The sequence below is a fragment of the Marmota marmota genome, unplaced genomic scaffold (assembly GCF_001458135.2).
Source record: "Marmota marmota marmota unplaced genomic scaffold, marMar, whole genome shotgun sequence".
In the NCBI taxonomy this organism is placed as follows: Eukaryota; Metazoa; Chordata; class Mammalia; order Rodentia; family Sciuridae; genus Marmota; species Marmota marmota.
In genome coordinates, this window is record NW_026000016.1 from 21,445,944 (window position 1) to 21,470,232 (window position 24,289).

The 24,289-nt window shown below is 35.0% G+C and overlaps 1 protein-coding gene across 13 annotated transcripts in view; it reads left to right on the forward strand.

The window, feature by feature from the left end:
- Cdc42bpa (CDC42 binding protein kinase alpha) overlaps positions 1-24,289 on the forward strand; it is a 309,215-nt gene that overhangs the window by 31,154 nt on the left and 253,772 nt on the right. The gene's annotated exons all lie outside the window — the stretch shown is intronic.

Sequence of the window (24,289 nt, forward strand, 5' to 3'; positions counted from 1 at the left end):
AGGTCTCTGTGAGTCTTTGGGCACTCTTCATCTCACTCTTTTGCCCTCCCTCAAGGCTTTGTCCTTAAACTCAGCTGTCCAGACTGGAGCATTTGTAGAAGTTCTAACTCTGGGTTTGGGGTGTTCAGAGACATAATTGCTGTCTGGTACTCTGGGCCACCATTACCCACCAGTGCAGTGTGGGGACCAGCCACAGGAGACTCAACAGCTGGGGGTAGGCAAGCCTGGGGTCTCTGGGCTGCTTCTAGGGCCCCTGAGACAGCTGCTTCTGAAAACCTCATGTCTACTGAACTGTGAGATCCAAGAGAAAACTCCTTTCCTGGAATTGTAAGGATTGAGGTAAGGCTGGCAGTTTTTGATTGGCTGACTGCCTCTATTACTACAAGTTGGAGAACTGGACTAGTGATCCCTGAAGAGTCTTGAAGTTCTCTGACATGGCTAGAGTGAGAGTGGGTCAAAAAGGGAAACTGAAGGCTAGAACTTGGATCCTACCCATTTCTGCCTAGTTCTGGATAAAACCAGAGTGGCCGATTAGGAAAAAGTTTTAATGAAAAGGTGTTTGATAGGGCAGTGGACTGACTTTCATAAATTTGGTTTGGCCTGGATTCTAGTACATCTCAGTATTCTCCAGACTTAAACAGGCCATGGTGTTCTCAGAGATGGAGGACTGGAATTTGGGAGAATGTGGTAAGAAGAGAGGCAGTAGATCTGCATGGTATTTGGACTGTGGAGCAGGCATTAGACAGCTGCTGAAGGAGTCTTGGCCACTAGTAACAGCAACTCTGTCCCAGGGATCCTCAGAGGCACAGTCCCTGAGAGGCAGTTCTGACTTCCTGGGTTGCTGTATTGGAGACTCTTGGCTGGCAAGCTTATGTTTAGGATAAAAGGAGCAGGCCAAGAAAATTATCCCCTTCCAGTCAAAATAATATTTCTCACATACTGCATATTATTAAGAAACAAAGCCTCCAGCATGGAGTCTGTTTTTTTTATCATTCATTTGTATGAGAGTCAGTTAAAATGAGATTGAAACATAAAGTGGCAATTTCAATTTTAAAATGTCTACTAAAGGTCAGGAGATAATCTGGTATACTAAGTAGTTTTCAAAGTAGGGTATCTGAACCTATGGTGCATGATTCCCCAGGGAAATGTGGGTACAGAGTTTAAGGAAATAGATCTCCAAGTTTTCTACTTTAAGTACTCTTTTCTAAATTCCATCTGTTTGAGAGTACCTTGAAATTTGTTGATTTTCTTTTTTCACTAATGTTTCACAATATCCATCTCCTGCTTTATAAAATAAGGCATATTTCTCACCCATCTCATACATTTTGCTGTGTTGGCTTTTTATTATTGTTCTATTTTATGTGTTTTCTTTTTGACCTGTGAGTTGTCAGTAGTTTAAGATTTTCTAACTTACATTACACTTATTATTTGCTTAATAATTATGAATATTCTGTTTGGTTTTCAAAATGTTTATTATATAGTTGTCGTATTGTAATGGTGTCTACAAGATCCAGCTTATTAGGGTGTTAAAATTTTTGTCTGCTCTGCTTATTGGTTACTGAGAAATGATATTAAAATTACCTATTTTGATGGAAGATTTGCTCAGTTTTCTATGGAGGTCTTATAGTTTTGGCCCATTATATATTTTGAGGCTAGATCAGTTAGGTGCATAAAGTGTAGAATTATTATTCCTGGTGAATTGTACCTTTTATCCCAAGGAGAGTCATCATTTGTAGTGAGATATTTTGCCATAAGTTTTCTATTGTATCTGCTTATTAATATAAATAATGTATCTTTGTTTGCTTATTACTTGCCTGGTTTATCTTTTTCCATAATTTTATTCTTTCTTTATCTGTGAATTTGAATGTTTTTTGGATATAGCTTATAACTGGATTTTTGCCTCTCAGTGTAAAGTCTTTGTATTTTAATTGGCATGTATAGACCATTAAATTAATTATAAATACAGATTTATTTGGATGCTATTTCTACCACTTAAAAACATTTTTTATACTTATTTTTCCTTATGTTCTCACTGTCTTTTGGATTAATTCAGTACATTTTCCAGATTCACTTTTCCACTCTGCTTGTTTGGATGTACACTTTATTTTCTTCCTATAGATGTCATTCAGTTGAAACATATGTTTAATGTAAAGTTAATCACTATCTTTTATGCACACCTGAAAGATCTTCTCTTACTCCTAGTCTCTTTGAAGTGGAGAAAGAGAATCTGATTGGGATCGCTTGGGTCAAGTGTCTACTTTTGGATTATAGCTATTGCAAAGTATGGGAGAAGAGGAGAGTAATAGTAGAGATATGGTCACTGGGAATGTGCTCTCCCTTATTCCTTACATTTCACCCTGCCCAACTCTGTGAACCATATATTGTTGACTTTTGTCAGCCATTTCAAGTGGTGGATACTATAGAATTGCTATAGACCCAAATATATATAATTCCATAGTCTTTCTGTAAGATTTTTTTTCTTACAAATTCACAAAATTGGGGGTTCTGGGGCTGTAGCTCAGTGGCAGAGCACTTGCCTTGCATGTGTGAGGCACTGGGTTTGATACTTAGCACCACATAAAAATAAAGTAAAGGCCATCTGTCCATCTACAACTGCAAAAAAATTTTAAAAAATTCACAGAATTGGGGAGATCTTTCCCCTTTCCCTTTTTTTTCTCCTTATTCTAGCACTCCTGCCCCCCGCCCCTCATTGGCCATTTCTTAGTGGCTAAGCTGTTCCAAAATGGTTGGGTGACTTAGGTCTTATTCCTTGTTTCTTCCATTTTTTTCATTAGTGCTTACCTGTTTCAGAATTCCTAGGAAACTTTGAAGAAGTATCTTAATTATTCCAGAATTAGAACAAACTATTTACCTTAACTTCTAATGAAAGTTCAGGACCACGGACAGATACATGTGTGCTACCTGTCTCAGTCTCACATCTAAAACAATTAGTAGGCAAAGACATTCCTCTGAAGTCTCCCCTGGTCATCATTCTTTAAATTGTAAGTTATACCTCTCCCTATTTTTATCAGTCATCTAACAGCCAGGTCTTCTTTGAAGTTTTCATCTCATCTGCTTAAAAAATACCTTACTGGTACCGTTGAGTTAGTAAGAAATTTAGTCTACATAAAGAAACTGAAGCCAGAGGAGGTGGTGCATGCCTATAATCTTAGAGTCTTGGGAGACTGAGACAGGAGGATTGCGAGTTCAAAACCAGGCTCAGCAATGGTAGGTGCTAAGCAACTCAGTGTGACCCTGTTTCTGAATAAAATACAAAATAGAGCTGGGGATATGGCTCTGGCTGAGTGCCCCTGAATTCAATCCCCAGTACCATCCAGAGAGAGAGAGAGAGAGAGAGAGAGAGAGAGAGAATGAATTAGGTGAAGTAATTTATCTGAGGTTATATAGCTGATCAATGACAGAGCCAGATTTTTAACTCAGGTTTTCTGACTCTGAAGCCAGATCTTTTTAATTCCTTGATACACTTGATTTATGACTTTAAATATGTATTTTAAAATTAATTTATATTTATTTTAATAATTATTTTATATATTGCCCTATTGCCTATTATAATGTTCTTTTTTTCCATTTGTAAGAGCTGTGTTGTTGATTTAGATATTATTAATAGCACTGAGAGCAAGATAGGTGAAAAAAGTTGATGATGAGATTAAATTGATATAATGGGAAGGTTGACTAGGTAACTACTCACAATATTTCTTATTTCTAGGATGGTGGCTGGTGCCAAATAGGTACTTAATAAAGAGGTGAATAAATGCAGAATTAAGTGAAAAATGGAGACTTTTTTTTGGTGAATTTACTAGTGTATAGTTGGGGAGTTATTGCTTAATAGAGTTTCTGTTTAGGGTATTAATATTTTGGAAATGGTGGCTTTGCACAATATTATGAATGTAATTATGTGTAATTAATGCTGCTCCTGTACACCTAACTTAGGTTAAAATGGCATATTTTGTTACTTACAGTTACTATTGAATTTAAAGAAAACCCAGATAACTTATTGATTCAGGTTCTGTTATTATTGCCGTTTTTCAAGTGAGATTTAGAAGAGATAAATAACTAGTATGAGTACATATACTTGAACCCAGGTCTGACAGTCCCACATTCCGCATTTTTAACCATGTGATTTCTGCTTTCAGTATTAAAAGTGGAATTTTCTCCTTTTCTATTCTGTATTTACATTGTTGTTCACAGTAGTAAACTTTGCCTCTTTGGTCAATTGATTTGTATTCTTTTTTTTTTTTAATGGACACAATATCTTTTCTTTCTTTATTTTATTTATTTTTATGTCGTTCTGAGGATAGAACCCAGTGCCTCACATGAGCTATAACCCCACCCCCTTATTTATATTCTTTTAGGTCCTCTAGACATTGACTTATGTGTATGTATAATAAGTAAGTGTATACAACTTTTTTTTCTCCACTGCTTTTTATTCTTTTTTTTTTTTACATTAATGGCTTACTGTAATATTTCTTTCCCTGCAAGTAGATACCAGTTTAAACTCAGTGGCATATGATTATTTTTGTTTCCCAGGAGTGGGATATTATCTGTCTTTTTTTCCCTATCCTATGGTCAATAATTGCTATTTGTTACTTTAATATATAATTATCTGATTTACTTCCAAGGCTTAGATTTTTTTTGTATTATTTTAAATGCCAAACCCCATTTTGCTAATATTAGTCATTTTCTTATTAATTTAACAATCATATGTTCTATGTAGTACTTTTTGGTATCTAAATAATATGTTGCAAATATATTATTCAAGCTTTTTTTTTTTTTTTTAAAACTTTATTCAGGTTATCTTTTCCAAAGACTTAAGTTTTTTTTTTTTTATACTGGGGATTGAACCCAAGGGCTCTTTACTATTGAGGTACATCCCCATTATCCCCGTTTTTTTTTTTTTTAAGTTTTCAATGGATCTTTAATTAAATTAATTAATTAATTAATTAATTAACTTACTTATTTATATGTGGTGCTGAGTTTCGAATCCAGGGACTCATATATACCAGCCAAGCCACAACACTGAGCCACAACTCCAGCTCCTCCAGTCCTTTTTATTTTTTATTTTGAGACAACGTCTCACTAAGTTGCGGAGGCTGGCCTCAAGCATGAAATTCTCCTGCTTTGGCCTCCTAAGTCATTGGGATTATAGGTATGCACCTTCATATCCAACTAAGACTTAATTTTTTATATATATGAATTTTTTTCTTGTATGGCTTTTGGTCTAGCTGCTAAGAAAGTCTTCACCTCAGTATATTCTGTTATTTTCTCCTAATAGTACTAAGGGTTTAAAAAAATTGCTTCTTTTGCTGGGCATAGTGATGCATGCCTATAATCCCAGAGGCTCCAGAGGCTGAGGCAGGAGGATTGTGAGTTCAAAGCTAGCCTCAGCAATTTAGTGAGGTTCTGTCTCTCAATAAAATTAAAAAAGGGTTAGGGATGCAATTCAGTGGTTAAGTGCTCCTGGGTGCAATCCCCAGTATGCCCTACCCCCCAAAAATTGTTTCTTTAATTATGGTATTACTTTTTAAACTGTGTAAATTTTATGGATTAGTTTTTTCCTTCAAGTATTCCATCTTTGGCCCACTGATTTAAAATACCATTTTTACACTAAATTCTTATCTATTGACTGACCTATTTAAAAGTTGATTTCTGTTTCATTGTTCTGTTGGTTCATTTGTTTATGTATTGTTTTTATTTGCTTTTGTGATGCAGTGGTGGGGTTGAGTAGTTGTCACAGCATCAGTACAGCTCACAAAGCCTAAAATGTTTACTGTAGCTTTCATAGACAAAAGTTTGCCAGTTCCAATATTTGTATGCCTCTTATCAATATGCTACTCTTTTATTTAATATAATTTATTAGACTTGATATTTGGTAGAATAGATCCATACTTTTATTTTTGAAAACGTCTGTGTTTTAAATATATTCTTCAGTCACATAAAAAATCCACAAAGAAACATTGAAGTTATACTATACATAAAACATAAAATAGACCTCAGAGACATTTATACAACATTTCATCCAATGTTAGGCCACAAAACAAGTCTCAACAAATTAAAATCAAAATCATATAATGAATCTCCTCTGACAATACAATAAAACTAGAAATCAACAAGAAGAACTTTTTAAATTGTACAGATACATGGATATTAAACCAACATGCTCCTGAATAACCAGTGAGTCAACAAAGAAGGCAAAAGAAAAATTAACAAAAAAATTCTCAAAACAAATGAAAATGGAAACAGAACACGCAGAAACTTATGTGATACAGTAAAAGAGGTGGTACTAAGAGGGGTATTTCTAGCAGTAAGTGCCTCCATCAAAAAGATACAAATATTTAAAGCAAGTAACTGAATGATGCAACTCAATAATTAGAAAGGCAAAAACAAAAGAAGGTCAGAAATAACAAAGATCATAATAGAAATAAATGAAAAATCAATGAAGGGGGCTGGGGTTGTGACTCAGTGGTGGAGCGCTTGCCTAGCCCTCCGTTTGATCCTCAGCACCACATAAAAATAACTACAACTAAAAAGTAAATATTAAAAAAAAAAATCAATGAAGGGGCTGGGGTTGTGGCTCAGCGGTGGAGCACTTGCCTAGCCCTCCGTTTGATCCTCAGCACCACATAAAAATAACTTCAACTAAAAAGTAAATATTAAAAAAATAATCAATGAAGGGCTGGGTTTGTAGAGTGCTTGCCTAGCACAGGTGAGGCACTGGGTTTCATCCTCAGCACCACATAAAATAAATAAATAAATAAAATAAAGTTATACAAAATCAATGAAATGAAAAGTTGATTTTTTTGATATAAGAAAATCAACAAACATTTAAATGAATGAAAAAAAGAGAAAGTCCCAAATAAATAGACAGAAGAGACATTACAACTGATATTACAGAAAAAAATCATTAGGGAATATAATTAAATAACAACTATATACCAATACATTGGGAAACTTAAAAAAAATAGATTAATTTCTGGACACAAATAGCTTATCGAAATTCAGCATGCTGAAATAGAGAACCTGAACAGACCAGTAATGAATAACCAGATTGAATCAATAATAAAAAAAAAGTCTGCCAAAGGGCATGGTGGTGCACACCTATAATCCCAGCAACTCAAGGAGGCGGAGGCAGGAGAATTGCAGATGCAAGGATAGAATCAGCAATTTAGTGAGACTCCGTCTCAAAATAAAAGGGGTAGGGATATAGCTGGGGTAAAGCACCCCTGGGTTTGACTTCTAGTACTAGGAGGGTGGGGGGAGTCTCCCAACAAAGAAAAGCACATGACTGATGGCTTCACTGCTAAGTTTTATTAAGATTTTTTTTTTTTTTGGTACTGGGGATTGAACCCAGGGCGCTCTACCACTGAGACAAGGTCTTGGCTGGCCTTAAACTTGCCATCCAACTGCCTAAGCCTTCTGAGCTACTTGGATTATAGACATACATTATTGAGCCTGGCTTTATTGAACTTTTAAAGAATAAACACTAATTCTTCTCAAACTGTTCTAAAAAATGAAAAGGGAGGAAACATGTCCTCACTCATTGTATGAGTTCAGTATTAGCCTGATACCAAAATCAGACAAAGGAGTAACAAAAAGAAAATTATACACCAGTGTGTCTGATGAACATGTAAAATTCTCAACAATATACTAGCAAACAAATTCCAAAAGCACTTAAAAATTATTATGCACCATGGTCAATGGATTTAATCCACATGTGCAAGGATATGGTTCAACTTGTGCTAATCAGTAAACATAATAAATCACATCAACAGAAAGAAGGATGAAATTATATGATCATCTCAATACATGTAAAGAAGTATTTAATAAAATTTAAAATCCCTTAATGATAAAAATTATAAACAAATTGGATGTAGAAAGAATGTGCCTCAACCCAATAAAAGTTGTTATTATGATTTGGTAAGAGGTGTCCCCCCAGAAGCTCCTGTGTTAAGCTGGAATGTTCAGAGGTAGAATGATTGGATTGTGAGAGCTGTAACATAATCAGTCCATCCCAATTTGAATAACTGGGTGGTAACTGTAGGCAGGTTGGGTGTAACTGGAGGAAGGTCACAGAGGGTGTGCCTGGAAGGTGGGGGTATTCCCTGTGGTCTCTCACCCCACCACCCCTCTCTCTGCTTCTTGATTCTGCCAAGAGGGGAACAACTTTCCTCCACTGGGCCCTTCCTCTATCATGTTCTGCTTCACCTTGGGCCCAGAGCAATGGAGTTGGCCATCTTTTGACTGAGACCTTTCAGTCTAGGATCCCCAAATAAATTTTTCCTCCTCTCAGTTGTTCTTGTTAGGAGTTTGGTCACAGTGTTGAAAAAGCTGACTAAAACAATTGTGTATGACAAACCCACTGCTGTCATACTGAATGGGGAAAAGTTTGAAAGTATACCCTTCAAGATCTGGATTAGGACAAGGATGTTCACTTTGACCACTCTCATTCAACGCAGTACTGGAAATCTAAGCAAGAGAGAGAAATAAAGGGCATGCAAATTGGAAAGGAAGAAGTTCAATGTCTTTGTCTGTAGATGAATGATTTTACCATTAGAAAAACAGAGTTCACCGAAAACTGTTATAACTGGTGAGTTAAATAAAGTTGCGGGATTCACAATCAACATATGAAAGTCAGTAGTATTTTTATGTACCAATAGTGAACTTGCTGAAAAAGAAATCAGTAAAGCAATCCTTTTCACAATTGTTAAAATAAAATAAAATTCTTGGGAGCAAACTTAATGAAGGAATTGAAAACTGTCTGTAATGAAAAATCATTAAACACTATTGAAAGAAATTGAAGAACTTGTGTGTGCATGCATGTACACACACACACACACACACACAAATTGGAAGACATTCCATGTTCATGGATTGGAAAAGTTAATATTTAAAAATGTCCAAACTACCCAAAGTGAGATTCAGTGCTATTTTCATGGAATGACATTCTTCATGGAAAAAGAAGAAAACAATCTTAATGCTCTTATGGAACCACAAAATATTTTGATTAGCCAAAGTAATCCTGAACAAAAAGAATAAATCTGGAAATATCACAATATCTGACTTCTAACACATTGATTGCAGAGCTATCATAACTCAAACAGCATGGTACTGGCTAAAACCAGACACATAGATCAGTGGAGCAGCATAAACCCAGGAATAAATCCATATACTAACAACCAGTGATTTTGACAAACATACATTGAATCAGAACAGTCTCTTAAATAAATTGTGCTGGGAAAACTATATCTGTATGCAGAAAAATGACACTAGATGACTCTATTGCCATATACAAAGTCTAAGTCAAAATTACCTAAATGTAAGACCTAAAACAATGAAACTACTAGAAGGAAACATAAGGAAACAGGTATTGTTATGTGCTCAGATTTTTTTGGATAAGACCCCAAAAGCACAGGCAACAAAAGGAAGATGGGATTTTATCAAACTAAGAAGTTTCTGTACAGCAAAGGAAATGATCAACAGAGTGAAGAGACAGCCAGCAGAATGTGAGAAAATATTTGCACACTGTTCATCTGACAAGGGACTGATATCCAGATATATTAAATAACTCCATCACCAAACAAAAAAACGCTATGAATAACCTGATTAAAACGAAGGTCCTGGGTTCGATCCTCAGCACCACATAAAAATAAATTTAAAAAAATGATTTGCTCAAAAGAAAATACCATAAGTTGACAGCAGCTACATAAAAATATTTAACATCATAATTATCATGGAAATGCAAATCAAAGTCACAGTGAGAAAAAAATCTCAGCCCAGTTATAATTGTTGTTATCAAAAAGAAAAAATTTGTAGGGCACGGTGGTGCACGCCTGTAATCCCACTGGCTCAGGCGGCTGAGACAGGTGGTTCCCGAGTTCAAAGGCAACTTCAGCAACTGCGAGATGCTAAGCAACTCAGTGAGACCCTGTCTCTAAATAAAATACAAAATCGGGCTGCGGATGTTGCTCAGTGGTTCAGTACCCCTGAGTAAATTTTTCTTTTTTTTTTAAACAAATGTTGGTGGGATGCAGAGAAAGTTGTTGGTGTGAATGTAAATTAGAACAGCCATTATGGAAAATAGTATGGAGTTCCTCAAAAATCTCAATAGAGAACTACAATATGAATCAGCAATCCCACTATTGGGTATATATATCCAAAGGAAATGAAATCAGTATGTAAAGAGATATATACACTTCAGTGTGCCCTGTAGTAATATTCACAGTACTTAGTATAATCAACCTAGGTGTCATTGATGGATGACTGGATAAAGAAAATTCAGTGTACATAGTAGACTTTTTAAAAAAATTATTTTAATTAGGAATATATGTCGCGACCCCTCGCCGGCAAGGGAAAACACGACACAGGATTCTTCTTTCAGCAGTTTATTCAGGCCTTGAGTCATGTATCATCTTCTAGCGCCCACCCCCGACACACCCAAGCACAGCTTAATAAAGCCCCCCGCATCCCAATCCCAAGCCGCCACGTGGATCTCTCTCATAGGGTGATAAGGGATTGCGTGCCAATTCTCCATATTAGGAGTTGTTTGTCACAGGCCACAGTGGAAGCCGGCGCCATCTTCTAATGGCGGCCACGGTCTATAAGAATGGCTTACCACAAATATGTGATAGCAGAATGCGTTTTGATTCATTGTACACATTTGCATCACAACTTTTCATTTCTCTGGTTGTATATGATGTTTCATCACACCATATGTGTAGTCATACTATATTTCTCTAATTACTAGAGATGTTGAACATTTTTTCATATATTTGTTGATTGATTGTGTATCTTCTTCTGAGAGGTGTCTGTTCAGCTCCTTAGCCCATTTATTGATTGGGTTGTTTGTTGTTTTGGGTTAAGTTTTTTGAGTTCTTTATATATCCTGGAGCACTAATCAGTGTTCTATCTGACATGCGTGTGGCAAAAATTTGCTCCAAAATGTAGGCTCTTTCCTCACCTCATTGATTGTTTTTTTTTGCTGAGAAGAAGCTTTTTAGTTTGAATCTATCCCATTTATTAATTCTTGATTTTATTTCTTGCGCTTTAGAAGTCTTGTTAAGGAAGTCAGGCCTAATCTGACACGATGGAGATTTGGGCCTACTTTTTCCTCTCTTAGGCGCTGGGGTCTCTGGTCTAATTCCTAGGTCTTTGATCTACTTCGAGTTGAGTTTTGTACATGGCGAGAGAGGGGTTTTGTTTCATATCATTGCATATGGATTTCCAGTTCTCCTAGCACCACTTGTTGAAGAGGTTATCTTTTTTTCCATTGTATATTTTGGACTGCTTTGATAGTTTGAGATAAATGTATTTATGTGGGTTTGTCTGGTGTCTTCTATTCTGTACCATTGGTCTACATGTCTATTTTTTTTTAGTTGTAGATGGATACAATTACTTTATTTATTTATTTATTTTTAAAATGTGGTGCTGAGGATTGAACCCAGTGCCTCATTTGTGTGAGGCAAGTGCTCTGTCACTGAGCCACAATCCCAGCCCTTACATGTCTATTTTTGTGCCAGTGCTATGCTGTTTTTGTTACTATGGTTTTGTAATGTAGTTTAAGGTCTGGTATTGTTATGCCTCCTGCTCACTCTTTTTGCTAAGGATTGTTTTGGCTATTCTGGGTCTCTTATTTTTCCAAATGAATTTCATGATTGCTTTTTCTATTTCTATGAGGAGAAAGACATTGGGATTTTAATTGGATTGTCATTGAATCTCTATAATGCTTTGGGTAACATGGCCATTTTGACAATATTAATTTTGCCTATCCAAGAGCATGGGAGATCTTTCCATCCTCTTAAGATCTTCTTCAATTTCTTTCTTTAGTGTTCTGTAGTTTTCATTGTAGGAGTCGTTCATCTCTTTTGTTAAGTTGATTCCCAAGTATTTTATTTATTTATTTATTTTTTTGAGGCTTTTGTGAATGGGGTAGTTTTCCTAATTTCTCTTTTCAGAAGATTCATCAATGATGAATAGAAATCCACTTAAGTTATGGGTATTTTATGCTACTTTGCTGAATTCATTTATTAATTCTAGAAGTTTTCTGGTGGAGGTTTTTGGATCCTCTAAGTATAGAATAATGTCGTCAGCAAATAATGATAGTTTGAGTTTTTCTTTTCTTATTCATATCCCTTTACTTTCTTTCATATCCCTTTAATTTCTTTCATTTGTCTAATTGCTCTGCCTAGAGTTTCATATCATTCTTGAGTATGGCTGAATAAAAGTATACTGTGTTGTTGTTTGTTGGAAACAACATAGTAGACTTTTATTTAGCCATGCTCAAGAATGATATGTGTCATTTATGACAACATGGATGGAACAGACATCATGTTAAGTCAAATAAGCTAGGCACAGACAAATACTACATATTCTCATGTACACAGAAGCTAAAAAAGTTGATGATCTAGAAGTAGATAGAATAGTGGTCACCAGAAGCTAGGAAGGGTAGAGGGATAGAAGGATAGAGGAATGGATCGCTAAAGGTGTCAAAGTTACATAAGGATAAGTTCTGTTGTTCTGTAGATAGTGTGACTGGTAAGAGGCTGAAGAGAGTACAGAGAAGGGAAGTTTATTGGGAGGTTGGTCAATGGATACAAAGTTACAGATAGAAGGGAGGAATAACTTTTGGAGTTCTTTTTTTTAAAATTTTTTTTAATAATTCTTTTTAGTTGTAGATGGACACAATATCTTTGTTTATTTATTTATTCTTATGTGGTGCTGAGGATCAAACCCAGGGCCTCATGCATGCAAGGCAAATGCTCTGCCTCTGAGCTACAACCCCAGACCCTAGAGTTCTGTTGTTTATCACTGAAAATTAATGTATTTGTGTAGGTCAAAACATCATCATAGTAACAGCTTAAGTAAAAAAAATGGAGTGTTTGGGGAAAAGGCCTTCTCACTGTTTTTCTTACTCATGAGGGAGAAAACCTTTCCCAGGATCCCATAGGCCCTTTTTATATCTTTGGTCCAAATCATATAAAGCAAGTTTCACACATTTGCCTGAATAAACAATGGAAAAGAGGAACTTGATTGACATGATTTACATATACCAATTATAATTCACTTGCTGGGGCAAAACAAACTGCTACCACTCAAAATCTGGGGTTGTTAGTGAAGACAAAGGGAACATGATATGCAGTTTTATTTGGCATTTCTGTGTTTGTTGCATGACTCTGTGAGGATCCATGTTACCTCTGCTTATGATGTTGCCAAATCCATATACATATTATGGACTGTTTTGGATTTTTTTCTGTAATAACTTGAATTATTATTAAAATATTTAAAAAAAATTCATTCTGAAAGATACTTCTGCTTAAAAGTGAACAAGACTCAGCTTTTACCCTCAAGTATCTGTCCTTGCCAATTATCTTAGAAATATACCACTTGTAATTTTATTCTTTGTGTAAGTAGTGTGTAATTGTGATATTTCATAACCCTTTACTTTATTTTATAAGAATACCATGTATATTGGTTGCAAAGTATAGACATGGAACCTGATAATAATTAGTAACAGTATTAATGTGACTTTAGTAACCACACTTTTCCCTTTGCTCACTGATTGTTTTCCTTATGGATGGATTATTATCTTTCCCGGCCCTGGCACTAGTCCTTGATTCTCATGTTAGTCTACCGCAGATTAGCATTAGCGCCCATAGTGGAGAGACATGTAATAGAAAGGATAAGGGGGATAAAGAATGATGGAATGGAAACTCATCAATGGAGGAATTTGAGAGGAAAGGGAGGAAGAATATTGGATGAAGGTTAAAATCTCTTTCTCCTGCACTTTCTTATGCCTCTTACCTTACTTCTTCAGATTCTGTCTTTATTCCTTTTATTCTCACGTGTGCCTCCTCCTTCCCATTCCCACTCTGCTTTTCCATTGGATACTTACTCTAAGTTTCTTTCTGAAGCCATGGTAACCATCACCAGTGGCCATCTAGCCAGTAGTTGAGGGAGAGGGAAGCCAGAGGGTAACACTGAAGGATACTCTGTCTTTGAATCTTGGGCTTCAGAGAGTAAAGAATGTATATCTTGCAAGGTGTCCTTGGAATTTCATATTAGAACTTTAAATTCTTTTTCTTGTAGAATTATTCATTTATTTATGCATTAATTAAATAATGTCAAAGGGGATCAGAACTCTTCTTTTCAAAGTAATCTTTTTTTCTTAGAATTATTTCATGTTTAAATCTTTTAATTTTAGCATCTGAATGTTTATTTCAAAGTTTTAGGGAATAAACAGGAAACTTATTATATTGGAAAGGTTTTTGAATCCTGACGGGTCTGAGTTTGAATCCTGTCTGTGCTACTTATTGATAGCTAATTAATCTCCACTTTTAAATATATACCCATTTATTTTTTGTAAGATGGGATTGGGTTATAAGTTTTTTCGGTGTTTAGCTTTTTGAGTTCTTTATATACCCTAGAGATTAGTGCTCTGATGTGTGAGGGGTAAAAATTTGCTCCCAGGATGTAGGCTCTCTGTTCACCTCACAGATTGCTTCTTTTGCCGAGAAGAAACTTTTTAGTTTCATTCCATCCCATTTATTGATTCTTGGTTTTAATTCTTGAGCTATAGGAGTCTTATTAAGGAAGTTGGGGCCTAATCTCACATGATGAAGATTGGGGCTGACTTTTTCTTTTATTAGATGCAGAGTCTCTGGATTAATTCCTAGGTCCTTGATCCATTTTGAATTAAGTTTTGTGCATGGTGAGAGATAGGGGTTTAATTTCATTTTGTTGCAGTTTTCCAGTTTTCCCAGCACCATTTGTTGAAGATGCTATCTTTTTTCCAGTGCATGTTTTTGGCACCTTTGTCTAATATAATTGTAATTTTTTGGGTTAGTCTCTGTGTCCTCTACTCTGTACCATTGGTCTACCAGCCTGTTTTGGTGCCAGTACCATGCTGTTTTTGTTACTAGTGCTCTGCAGTATAGTTTAAGGTCTGGTATAGCGATACCACCCGCTTCACTCTTCCTGCTAAGGATTGTGTTAGCTATTCTGGGTCTATTTTTCCAGATGAATTTCATGATTGCTTTTTCTATTTCTATGAGGAATGCCATTGGGATTTTGATTGGAATTGCATTAAATCTGTATAGTGCTTTTGGTAGTATGGTCATTTTGATAATATTAATTCTGCCTATCCAAGAGCAAGATGGAATTGATTATGAGAATGGGAGATAATGTATGACAAGTGTTTATTTTGATACATATCTTAGATGGCTTCTAATAAAATGGTAGCTGCTAAGATCATTATCATCAGAAAAGTTTGTCCTTAGTAATAAATCAGTTTCTTGCTCAGAAAGCACTTTGACAGATTGAGTACAGACAATGATTAGGGATTCATTTTGTTTTCTCACTTTTTTTTTTTTTTTTTTTTTTTGGTACTGGGGATTGAACAGGAGTACTTAACCACTGAGCCACATCCCCAGCCCTATTTTGTATTTTATTTAGATAGGGTCTCACTGAGTTGCTTAGTGCCTCACTGTTGCTGAGGCTGCCTTTGAACTTGCAATCCTCCTGTCTCAGCCTCCCGAGCCACTGGGATTACAGGTGTTCGCCACTGTGCCAGGCATCCCTAGTCCTTTTTATGTTTTATTTTGAGACAGGGTCTAGCTAAGCTGCTTAGGGCCTCACTAAATTGCTGAGGCTGGCTTTGAACTTTTGATCCTCCTGCCTTGGGCTTTCAGGTCGCTGGGATTATAGGCATGCACCATCATGTTTGGCTTCACATTACATTTTGAAATTGGGACAGGATGTCAGAATTTACATAAACCAATCGCTTTTGTGTTGGTGTGTCTTCTTAGCCAGCTGTAGCATAGTAGTACTTTTGACTTCTTGATCAGGTTTCTACGGGTAAATCATATAAAATTTCTAGGCCTGACAATAAATGGGGTTTATATACCTAATTTATTAGCGTATTAGTTTGGAAGCCAGCTGTCTGTGAGAGAAAAACCAGGTTCTTGTGATAAATCTCAGGTGCTCAAGGAATCAAAGGCAGGAATGTAAGCAAATGTCCGGAATCACTGGAATACAGAGTAAGAGAACTGTCAGCTCCTTTTGTCCTTGTTTCTGCTTGTTTTTTTTTTCTTTCTTTCTGCATAACTGATTTTCTTCTTTGCTTTCAGCCTCATGATGGAATGTTTGCGTTGACATCTGTTGAGTTTGCTAATTCTTTTTTTTTAAAGAAATTTTTAATATTTATTTTTTAGTTCTCGGCGGACACAACATCTTTGTTTGTATGTGGTGCTGAGGATCGAACCGGGGCCTCATGCATGCCAGGCGAGCGCGCTACCGCTTGAGCCACATCCCCAGCCCCAGTTTGCTAATTCTTGTAACCATCTGCAGAGACTTAACTTTTTCTGAGTTCAGTTTTAAATTATTAATTCTCCAGTTTAGATTGGTTTCTCCACTGGTTCACTTAACTAGGGCAAGGAAGGTAGGGCCTGGAGATATTATGAGATTACCTGCAAAAACTTTATTAATAGTGAAAAGTTCCAGTTGATTTGCCCTTGAGAATTGAGGGGGAGATTTTCAGAGAAGGAAAGGGAGGAAGCATGGCAGATACCTCAGAAAATATGTGTCACAAGTGAAGGTACTAAACTGTGTAGCACTGGAGAGAGTCTCAAGGTATTGTCATTAATAGATGGTATAGTATTTTGTGAAGCATTACTAAATATAGCATCTATTAGAATAGCATGTCATTTATCTAGCAATACAGCAAACCCAATTGGTCCCTTATATAGCCTTAATTTTTGTCAAGGACAATAGTATAGTGATTATGAAATCTTTTTCAGTTGTTATAATGAATATAAAGTCTTTTTGCATTTTGTCTTTAATATAAAAAATTATTTTAATCACAGTGCCTGAAATGGGCTTTTGATGGATAGAAATAATTTTTAAAGACATCTTTGTATAGAGCATTTTTGTTAAATATTGCTAATGAACGTTTGGAAGTAAATTGAATGTAAAATCAATTTTTCTCAAATGCAATGGAGAAATAGGAAATATTCAAGGAAATAGTAAATCTTCTGACTCTATCATTGAATTTTTGAACTCAACTATAACAATATATGAAGGCGTCTTTTAAATTTTCCTAGACATTTTGAATACTTTTATAACTCTTAGCTTTGTTTTGGTTCATTTTCTTTATATTATTTAGAGTAGCATACACAAGATAACTCTACTCACCTGTAGGCATTTAATTGTTCCTTTTTCCTTTTTACCACAAATTAGAATACGTGTCCATTCTGCAGTCTCTATTCTGGCTATCTGCATGCAGAGGAATGAATTGAATCCTTACCTATGCCACATACAAAAATTATTTTGAAATGGATCAAAGATCTAAACTTAAAAGCTTAATCTATAAAACTCTTAGAAGAAAACCAAGAGGAAGATTTGTATGACATTGGGTAGATATAACAGATTTTGTGGATCTGATAAAAAATGAACACTAAAAAGTGTCCATTCTGCAGACTTTTTTTTATCTGGACCTCTGATTTAGCTTTTGGAAGAACTAAATTATGATTAATGATAACCTTGTGATCCTGTGATAGAGTAGAAATCAAAGCACTGTTTTTTTTTTTTTTGGTACCAGGGATTGCACCCAGAGATGCTTTACCACTGAGCCACATCCACAGGCCTTCAAAAAAAAAAGACTGGTTCTTGCTAAGTTGCTTAGGGTCTCATTAAATTGCTGAGGCTCGCTTTGAACTTGTGATCCTTCTGCCTCAGCCTCCAAAGCTGCTGGGATTATAAGTATATATCACTGTGCCCAGTTCAAAGCTCCTTTTTAAGTATAGGATATTGATGTTATAATGATTTTGGGTTTTAGTTAGGCTCTTGTTTCCAGTTCTAAGAAGCCTGTATGTATCAACATTGTACATGGACACAATACCTTTATTTTATTTATTTACTTTTATGTGGTGCTGAGGATCGAACCCAGGGACTCGCATGTGCTAGGTGAGTGCTCTACTGCTGAACTACAACCCCAGCTCTAATGTAGTGTCTTTTGATGCAAAGATTTGACTTTGATGAAATTCAGTTTGTTTTCTCTTTTTTTTGCCTGGGCCTTTTGTATCACATCCACAAAATCTGTTATATCTACCCAATGTCATACAAATTTTCCTCTTGGTTTTCTTCTAAGAGTTTTATAGATTAAGCTTTTAAGTTTAGATCTTTGATCCATTTCAAAATAATTTTTGTATGTGGCATAGGTAAGGATTCAATTCATTCCTCTGCATGCAGATAGCCAGTTTCCCCACACAATTTGCTTATTGTCCTCTGCTCATCACTAATCTTGGCACCCTTTTTGAAATCAACTAACCACATATGTGAAGATGTATTTCTGGATTCTCTGATTTAATCTGTTGATCTGTTTGTCTATGTTTATGTCAGTACCATGTTGTTTTAATTACTACAGCTTTGTAGCAAATTTTGAAATCACGAGTATGAGATTTCTAACTTTGTTCTCTTTCGATTGTGTTGGCTAATCAGAGTATGTGGAGATTCCATTTGATTTTAGAATAAGTTTTTCTATTAAAAATACCATTGCAATTTTGATAGGGGTTTTATTCGACCTGTAGATTGCTTTGGGTGACATTGTCATCTTAACAATACTAACTCTTCCAATTCAGAATATGGGATGTCTTTCCATTTATTTAGGTCTTGAAAATTTTTAAGCAATATTTTGTAAATGAAAGTCTTTCAACTTTGTTGTTAAATTTTTTCCTAAGTAACTTTATTGTTTTGGATGCTATTGCAAATGGAATTTTAAAAAATATCCTTTTCTAATTGTTCATTGCAAATATGTAGAAATACAATTAATATTTAAAGCAGTTTTATTGATTTATAATTTGCATCCCATATAATTCACACCTTTAAAGTATACAATTTAAATTAACATTCTTAGTATATTCATGTTGTTACACATCCATCAACACAATTCAATTTTAAACATTTTTATCATATCTCAAGGAAATCGTCATATTTATTAGTAGTTGCTTCACATTACTCCATTTTCTCAGCCACCTAGCCTCCTTTCTTCTCTGTAGATTTACCCATTTCATGCAAATGCATTCATATGTATGTGAACACAGAATACTTTATTTCTCCTTTCCATTTTGAATGCTCATCCCATGCCTGTTTGCTATTGGCTAGAACTTACAGTAGAATAGAAGTGGCTGAAGGAGGAATCTTTATCTTCTTGATTTTAGGGGAGCACCTTTCCCCCATTGAATATGTTTTGTAAGGGTAGGAGAAGTAAGTTTGAATTGAGGTATTGTTGGCTGTAACACATTTCTTATTCCTCATGTTAGAAATATTGGGGTACTGCACGAAATCAGACACATACTCAAAAGTTACTCATCAAGTTTACTTGTGCAGAAGAGCATGCTCCCAAAAAATTTTGGCAATCTGTAATGCAGCACTGCCCCTTGCTCTGATTGGAGGAGTTCGGGGTTACAGTCTACTTGATTGACCATTTTAAAATTGAGGAAGGTGAGGGGAAGGGCTATAGTTAGGATTGGATCACCTATTACACTATTGGCATTATGATTGGAAGATTAAGGACAAAGGGAGATATATTGGGGTGGGAGACTCAAAATGGCTACATTTCAACTACCTGGTTTAGATTACAGCACACACATTTTTGATACCTATTAGGAAACTCAGAATACAGGTTTAACCTTGATAGAAAAATCTTTTATTTTTTGGTTGGGGGAGTGGTACCAGGGATTGAACTCAGGGCACTAGGCCACTGAGCCACATCCTTAGCTCTATTTTGTATTTTATTTAGAGACAGGGTCTCACTGAGTTGCTTAGTGCCTCGCTGTTGCTGAGGATGACTTTGAACTTGCAGTCCTCCTCCTCACCCTCCCAAACTGCTGGGATTACAGGCACATGTCAGTGGCCTGTAATATACATTTCCTTTCATTTTGATTGATCCGCTAATGGTGATGATTTTATTTACTCTTTTGTTTTTTAGTCTAGAAATCTGTTTTAAAACTTTTATTGTCAAAATTACAGTATTAGAATTTGTAAGTATAATGAGCTCTCAAATAGTCTTCTAGATTTACTTATTTTTAGTATTTGGCCACATTTGTGCTGCTGTTTGTTCTCTCCAAATAATATACATGCACACATATTTTTGCTGAACCATCTAAGGATAAATTGTAGATATTATGACCCTGGAATGATACATGTTTGTCATTACTTCAGTGCCTTCAGCATGTGTGTTAATGGGTGTGTGTGTGTATGTGTGTGTGTGTGTGTGTGTTTTCTTATTTGAACTTGGAAAGCTGTTCAAGATTGGTGTTTTCTTTGTAGAAGGTTTAAAAGTATTGATTTGACTTATGGCAATTCAGATTTTTTTTAAATGGGTTGTTCCTTATAGTAATTTTTTTACTTCTGTGTTTTCAAATTTATTGAATTAGATTGTTTATGCTCTTTGCTTAATGGTGTTGTAGTTTTGTCTTAATTTCTCATTCTCAGATTTGTTTTTTGTTTTTTCTTTCTTTGGTTTTATTAGTCTTTTCAAGGCCTCGTTAATCCTTTCTATTATGTGTTTATTTTTAATTTTTTTAGTTGTATATGGACATAACATCTATATTTTATTTATTTATTTTTAGGTGGTGCTGAGGATCAAACCTAGCACCTCACACGTGCAAAGCAAGCACTCTACCACTGAGCTACAATCCCAACCCTATTATGTTTATTTTCAATTTAAATAATTTTATTCCCTAATGCTTTTGCTTTCTTCTTTCTACTTTGAATTCTCTTTGTCTAATGGTTTTGGAGGGTGGGGAGAGAAAGAAAAAGAAAGAAATATGGGATTGCATTTTGTTGCCCATGCTGGTTTTGTATTTCCTCCCACTTAGTGATCCTCCCACTTAAGCCTCTTAAGTATGATGGGCATACAGGTGTATACCACTTTGCTGGGCTTAGTGTTTTATGTTGTATGTTTAACACTTTAATTTCTAGCTCTTTCTTTCCCAGTGTAAATATTGAAGGCTCTATTTTTTTTTGTGTGTGTAAGTGTACTGTTTTAGGCTATATCCTGGAAATATTGATAAATACTATTTTTTAAAAATATGGGGTAGTTCTCTTTTTCTAATTATCTTATTACTTTTATCATTTGAATTTCAGAGTTTTGGGGCTTTTCTTCTAATCTACCTTTTATCAATTACTCTGTACATGCACATTTGGTTTTTATGTTCCCAATACTTTGGATTTTATGACTTGACATGTTATCAAAATCTGTAGTTTCAATGTGTGTTAGAAAATATATTCTTCAACTCTTAGGTACTGAGTGTTATATATGTATATTGTTCAATTATATTACCTTTTTTTAAAAAAAAAGTATTGATTACTGAGAGATAAACTTTCTAGAAATGTGAATTTGTGTCTTCTAAATTTTGGCTTTCTGTAATTCGAGATCATATTATTAGTTACATACATGTTTAGACTCATGTCCTGGTTAGTTGAACACTTTAAAAAATCATATATATGGCCTCCTTTTATCTCTCTCCTACTGATAACTTTTTGCTGTAATGTCTCTTTTTGTCTAGTATCAAAATGGCTTAGTATTTATTTATTTATGTTGGTGGTAGGGGATGGTATTAGTCTCTACTTTCTTTTTCTGATGTTTTATATAAATTCAGGTAAGAATTTTCTTAAAGAGAAAAAACCCCCCACAAATTTAGAAAGAATCAACAAATGTAAGTATATATTTGCAAAAAAAGATTATAACATATGCAGATTTTCATAATACTGGTAATTAAAAACAAGGAAAACAGACCCATGTAAATAGTTACTAAATACATACCAAACCTATCCATAGAGTAGCATTTTAAAGACAAAAAAGCCAGGTATATGCAACTGTAATTCCAGTGACTCTGGAAGCTGAGGCAGGAGGATCAAGATCAGCTGTGACAATTTAGCCAGTCCTGTCTCAAAATAAAAAGGACTGGGATTGTGGCTCAGCAGTAGAGCACTCGCCTAGCATGAGCAAGGCACTGGGTTTGATCCTCAGCATCATATAAAAATAAATAAATAAAAATAAAGGTATTGTGTCCACCTACAACTACAAAAAATATTGAAAAAAAAATTACTGGGGGATGTAATTTAGTGGTAAAGCACCCCTGGATTTAATCTCCAATAAAAAAGAAAAAAACAAAAACAAAACTCAAACCCCAAAACAAAAGATTATTATTAATCACCTTATTCACATAAATTTGAATTTTGATATATGCATGCATTGTATAGAAAATATAATTAATCTAATTGTTGAATGTAGAAATAGAAAACATGGATAATAATGTGAAAAAATCAATTATCAAAAGTCCACCTAAAAGACACCTATGCTAGATGTTTTCACTATTACAAGTTTATTAGACCTTAAAGTCATAGTTAACTGTAGTCTTCTAAAGGTTTTATAGTTTTGTTTTCACATTGACATCCTTTAGCAACCTGGAATGATACTGTTTCACCAAATAGGAAAGAAAGGTTTGTACATATCATTGGTGCCAAACCAGATGAAGGCAGTACAGAAAAAAGATAATTGTAGACAAACTATGTTTATAAACACAGATGTAAAATTACTAAATAAAATCAAAGCAGTTTCAGCTGTATATTTAAAAAAACACAGCTGTATACTTAAAAAAAACAAGGTTGATCTCTAAATATAAAAAAAAGGGTTCACCTTTTAAAGTCTACTCAAGAAATAGGCCATGTTAAAAGACGCCCCTCCATAAATAAATAAAAGCCCCCCAATTCTCTATATAAGATTATAGTTAATAGTTCCATCTATTATGTATGATAGTACCTGTTATTCACATTTTTGCCGACCTATGGTTGTTTCAGATTTTTAAATTTTTGGCATATTTGGTTGATAAATAATTGAATATCCCTGTTAAGTTAATTTGCATTTCTGTGATTTCTTGTAAGGTGATAAACGTTTTTGTTTACCAGCAATTTGTGTTCAACCACACTGAAAGTTTTATATGGAATCACACTTACTGTATAATTTATTTACCCAAATATGAGGCCTGTTTTAGTCATTTTTGTATCTCCAGCATCCTGTAAAATGCTTGGCATGTAGGGAATAGTCAGTGATTAGTAAACATTGAATATTGAGAAGAAATTTGTGATGTAAGCAACCTATTTTTGAATGCCTGGAAATAGAATAGTTTTGCCATGTCAAAGGAATATGATAAGTACAAGGAGCTGAGATTTGTATTCTCACAGGTTCCGGGGGGAAAAAAATTTCAGGGGTACTTAATTTATGTTACTACTGTAGGCTCCCATAAAATTTGTGTACCTGGTAATCCTTATTATCTTTAATCTTAATTATTCATGATCTTACAGTATTCATTTGCTTTATGCTTTTAGGGTATATGCTACTACTTCAGGGCAAGATATTATTCATTTTTATTTTGAAAAGACTGTCATCCTTTGTTGCTAACACACTATTTTGACAGTCATATTCTTTTTTTTTTTTTTGTTACTGGGGATAGAACCTGGGGCACTTAACCACTGAGCCACATCCCCAGCCCTTTTTTGATAGTTAGAGGCAGGGCCTTGCTAAGTTTCTAAGGCTGGCTTTGAACTTGTCATGCTCCTGCCTCACCCTCCTGAGTTGCTGGGATCACAGGGGTGCACCACTGCGCCCAGCTGACAATCATATGCTTACCAAAAGGAAATTTTACAGTTTCTTTACCTTGTCTTTTTTTTTTTTTTTTTTTAAATAGAGCATTGTATTTGTACATAGCATCTGGGTTCCTTTTGACATAATTATACATACAAGGAATTTATTTTCAATCCCTATTTCTCCTTCCCTTTCCTCCCCTACTCCCTCCCCCTTTTCTTTCTCCTCTGTTCTACTGATCTTTCTTTCACACCCTTTTTATTATTTTTGATTGATACTTTTTCCATATACATAAATGAGATATTCCTTTTTTGGCCATTTATATTTGTATATAACATGACTCTGTTAGATTTGTTTCTTGTCCCCCCCCCATCCCTTTCTCCCTCCCTCTCTTCTACTCCACTGTCTTCTCTATATCTTTATTGTATCAGATCCCCTCCCTGACTACCTTTTCCCCTTAATTTTGCTTTAATGTCCACATATGAGAGAAAACATTTGACCCTTGATTTCCTGAGTCTGGCCGCATGGTTTTCTCCATTTCCATCCATTTCTTGGCAAATACCATTTTCTTAATCCAGTCATATATTTTCGTGTACCTCAGTTGATTTCATAATTTAGCTATTGTGGATTGTG